Below are 5,304 nucleotides of genomic sequence, written 5' to 3'. Positions count from 1 at the left end.
ACACTAAGAGTCCAACATGTAGGACTATGGAACACTAGAGTCAACATGTTAGGACTAACCCCTAGGAACATTAGGACTATGGAAAATAGAGTCCAACATGTAGGACTATGGAACACTAAGAGTCAAACATGTAGGACCATTAGAGTCAACATGTAGGACTAGTGGAACCACTAGAGTCAACATGTAGGACTATGGGACACTAGAGTCAACATGTAGGACTATGGAACACTAGAGTCAACATGTAGGACACTAGAGTCAACATGGTAGAACCACTAGAGTCAACATGTAGGACTATGGAAAACTAGAGTCCAACATGTAGGACTATGGAAACATTATATTCAATGGACGAAGCCTCCATTGATGGCACGAAGCCTCCAGTGGCCTATGAAAGCCTCCAGGAGGATCCATGGCACGAAGCCTCCAGTGTGGATCCATGGCCACGAAACTCCAGTGAGGAGTTTGTGGCACGAGGCTCCAACACAGGACGTAAGTCCGGAGCCTCCAGCAACGCCTTTTAGTCCGGAGCCTCCAGCGTCGCCCTCTAGTCCGGAGCCTCCAGCGACGCCCTCAAGTCCGGAGCCTCCCAGCGTCACCTCTAGTCCAGAGCCTCCAGCGACGCCCTCTAGTCCGGAGCCTCCAGGGGGGGGGTACTGTCATGCCCTGACCGTAGAGATCCTTTTTATGTCTCTATTTTGGTTGGTCAGGGCGTGAGTTTGGGTGGGCATTCTATGTTGTGTTCTATGTTGTCTATTTCTTTGTGTTTGGCCGTGTGTGGTTCTCAATCAGAGGCAGCTGTCTATCGTTGTCTCTGATTGAGAACCATATTTAGGTAGCCTGTTTTCCCACTTTGAGTTGTGAGTGATTATTTTCTGTTTAGTGTTTTTCGTCACCTTACAGAACTGTTGGTTTGTCGTGTTGTTTTGTTAGAGTGTTCATATTTATTAAAATAACTTTTTATGAATACTTACCACGCTGCACCTTGGTCCTCTTCTCCTTCTCCCGACAACGTTCGTTACAATAGCATCACTTTTCAACTTTCGATGACCTGGCAACCCCATCAGTTGAGACTTCAGGTCCGTTTCGAAATCCTCTGGCTACAAACACAGACATTTGGATATTTCTCCACGGGAGTATTCACGTCATAGGCAGTGTTCTTTTTTGCCGCCAGGTGTTGTCGGTTCCGAGGAATATCTCAGGCTAAGTGATGAAACGTTACCCAGCACATCCTGGTTACTGAGCATCACACCAGGACTAAACTTTACAGTTGTTGTCGACACAATTTTTTAAATAAATAATGAGTTGCTATCTGATGTTCTCTGAACGAGTGGCTGGTCCAGTGTGTATGGTTAGCTACAGAGGAGGCTGGTGCTATAGGAGGAAGGGCTTTATTGTAATGKCTGGAATAGAATAAATGGAATGGTACCAAACACATGGAAACATTGTGTTGCACTCCGTTCCATCGATACCACTCCAACCATGACAATGAGCCCGTCCTCCTATAGCTCCTCCCAACAGCCTCCTCTGCTTAGCTACATGTTGACGCCCATTCTCGACTGGGGGCGGTACTACGTCCTAAAAATCACTATGATTTCTGGAAATGGTGGTTTGCTTACAACCAGGGAATGTGGATGGTCTGTCTCAACAGGCGAGATACAAAAAAAACGCTTATTTGCGTGTAGTCAGGAAATTCTCGATTTTTATATATTATATGTTAATAACACTGAAAGAGCAATTTCCCTTTAAAAGTACTTGAAAAAATGCTTGTTTAGGCTTTTAGTTTGTTTACCGTTCTAAATCAATAACTGAAGTATTTGGAAGCGTTTGACATTCTTTTTAAATTTGACACAGGTCTGCTACGGTTTAATAAAGTCATTAAAAACAAAACAAAACAAAAATAAAAGTATCGACCTCACACACACAAATAAGAAGACACCTGTACCATGTCAGATATAGAGTTGAAATGTATTCCATTTGGATTTTGCATCTCAATATTACACTTTATATACATCACAGAAGACTGAAATATAACAAAACTGTTGGACACAGAAACACCAGATTGTTAGATACTGCTTATTTTTTATTTTTCTTTATCAACATATGAAATTACATTAATGAAATGAAGTATAAAAAAATATGAATAACATTCCTACCAATGAGACCAAACTAGTTAATTGCGTCCAATTGACCTGCCCCAGCGACACTCAAGGCTATGCCGGGTCATAGACTGCCGCTTCACTTCGCTCTCTCCTCATCCTCCTCCCTCCTCTTTTTTCCCTATCTCTACGCTCCTCTCCTCTTCATCCTCTCCTCATCCTACTCCTCTCCATCTCCTCGCCTCTCCTCTCCTACTCCTCTCCCTCTCCTCTCCTCCTTGCCCCTTTCCTCTCCCTTGACTCCTGCTACATGCTCTTCCCTTTCACTTTTCAACTTTCCTCTTCCTTTCCTTCCTTTCTTTCCTCTTCCTATTCCTCTACCTCTCCTCCTCCATCTACCTCTCCCTCTCCTCTCCTCTCCTCCTTCCCATCTCCTTTCATTTTCCTGTCCTTCTCCTCTGCGATCTCCTACTCCTCTTCTACCTCCCTCCTCTACCTCTCCTCTCCTCTCCTCTTCCCTCTCCTCTCCTCTCCTCTCCTCACTCCCATTCCTCTCCTCCTCCTCTCCTCTCCTCATTCCTCCTCTCTCTAAACACGTGTGACGCAGTCGGCACGGTAGCCCTGAGTGGCTAAACAGCACTTGGCCCAGTAAAAGAAAGATAGCTGGTTTACCTTGAAATCCCGATCCACAGTCAACTAGCCGGCTGAATAACATACCTGTCCATGTGACCCCAACTTAACACATTAATGGCCTCACGTAAAGCCATTCCGGATCCAAGAGGAATCTGACCTAAATGACTTGCAATGTAGATTGTCCGTCAATAAACCAAGACTCCTTTAATGAACCACCATCTAATGGTATAGTGGAATCGACACAGCCTGTTACCTACAACATCGAGACTCTCAATACACACTACCCTGAAGTATTTCAGACCTGCGTCAACCCATCCCTCCTCATTCCTCCCTTATCAGCATTCACCTGCCCAAATATCAGCCAGCTCTAACTCATTATACCCAGACTGACAGTTCACCTAACTTGAGCCGCCCGCGCAAAGTTACGTTCCACAGCAGCGCAAGTCCCTGATTTTCCTGCTTTTCCTGCCTATTGCTCACAACCCCACTCTGCTGGCCCTCGCCGGACAACTCCTCTCGTCCTTCTTCTAGTACAGGAGCCGTTTCCTTCCCCTCCCCTCTCCAGTAACCAAGAGCACAGCACTCTCTCAACCACACCCTTACGCCCCTCTACTCTCAGACCAACAAGCACACACGCACTCTCTAACCCATAACCCAAAAATCAGCCCCTCTCATCTCAGAACAGACGCAACGGCTTCTCTAACCTAACCCACACCTCTAGCCCTCATACCTCATCACACAGAGCACATACCTCTCTAACCTAACCCAAACCTATAGCCCTCACCCTTCAGAACAGAGCACAGCCTCTCAACCCAACCTTAGCCCCTCTACTCCTCCAAGACACAGACCGCCCACAGCCTCCTCTAACTCACGAACCCCCTAACTTAGCCCCCTCCTTACCCTCAACAGAACAGCGAGCCACAGCCTCTCTAACACCACCTAACCCCTCTCAGCCCCTCCCTTCACCTCTCAGACACAGAGCACAGCCTCCTCTATCACCACCCCTAAACCCATAACCCTTACGCCCCTCTAACTACCTCCTCGAGCAACAGAGCCACACAGCCCTCTCTAACCCTAACCTAACCTATTCCCCCTCCTATCACCACTTCTCAGAACCAAGATGCACAGCCTCTCAATCTAAAACTCCCCTACCCTCTTAGCGCCCTCTCTACTCACTTCTCTACACCAGTAACAGAGCACAATCCCACGTCTCCATCTAGACCCCTACACCCTTAGCCCCCTCCCCTACCCTTCATGAACACGAGCACAGCTCTCTAACCCTAACCTACTAGCCCCTCTTACTCTCAGCAACCAGAGCACACCTCTCTCTAACCTCTCATAACCCCCTACACCCTTACGCCCCCACTCTACTTCATCGAGACCACGGACCCCACAATGCCCTCACTCTACCTAACCCCATACGACCCCTTACCCCAGCTTACCCTCCAGCCATCACTCACCTCTTCACAGACCACTGAGGACAACAACACTCGCTCTCCTCACCTAAAAATATATCCGACCGAGCACACACCTGCTCTACCCCTCACCGAACAGACACAAACCTGTCCTCACCCTCAGCAACACGACGCACAACCTGCTCGTACTCCCTCACGGAACACCAGAGCGCCACCATCCACCTGCTACTAACCCTCCACGAACCACAGACCGCACAACCTCGCCTCCGCTCAACCCCTGTGTCCTAGAACAGACGCAAGACACACCCTGCCTACTACCTCCTCTCAGAACAGAGCAGCAACCTGCATCTACCCTCAGACACAAGAGACAACCGTTCTTCACCCTCAGAACAGACGCACAACTCTGTACTCCACTCAGCGAAACAGAGCACAACCTAGTTCTACCCTCAGAACAGAGCACAACCGTGTCTACCCTCAGACACACGCAACTGGACTCGGGCTGTTAGCTAGAAACATGGCGGTCCCTTGCCACCATTCATACGTCCAAGCTGACGACACGCAGATCAGAGACCGGTGGCCACCCATGTATCTGGACAGCAGCAGCGAGGACCTACGGCTCCACCCATGGGTCTACAGCAGAAGCAGAGACGGCTGGCCACACATGCGTTCATACAGCAGAGAACAGAGACCTAGGGCCAACCATGAGGCATTACAGACCGCAGCAGAACACCTCGCTCCACCCATGGTTTCACAGCCCAGAAGCACAGAAGCACCCTGGGGAGGCCACCCACCTGGGGTTCTCACAATCACGAGCAAGAGACCTTCAGTCACCCCATGGGTCTCACATACCAGAAGCAGAGACCCGACATGGGTGTTGTGGCGGCCACACGAGGTTCTCACCTGCTGTCCCACAGAACCAGCGAGAGCAAGATGACCTGGCGAGGGTACCGCCTACAGCCAGACTACGTACACTACCACAAACACACCACACACACCAACACACCACACACACACACACACACACACACCACACACACACACACACACACACACACACACACACACACACACACACACACACACACACACACACACACACACACACACACAACACACACACACACACACACACACCACACACAAACACACCCGCACTCTCTCTC

The sequence above is a fragment of the Salvelinus sp. IW2-2015 genome, unplaced genomic scaffold (genome assembly GCF_002910315.2).
Source record: "Salvelinus sp. IW2-2015 unplaced genomic scaffold, ASM291031v2 Un_scaffold1592, whole genome shotgun sequence".
NCBI classification, from domain to species: Eukaryota; Metazoa; Chordata; class Actinopteri; order Salmoniformes; family Salmonidae; genus Salvelinus; species Salvelinus sp. IW2-2015.
Note: the sequence above shows the minus strand (reverse complement) of the source record.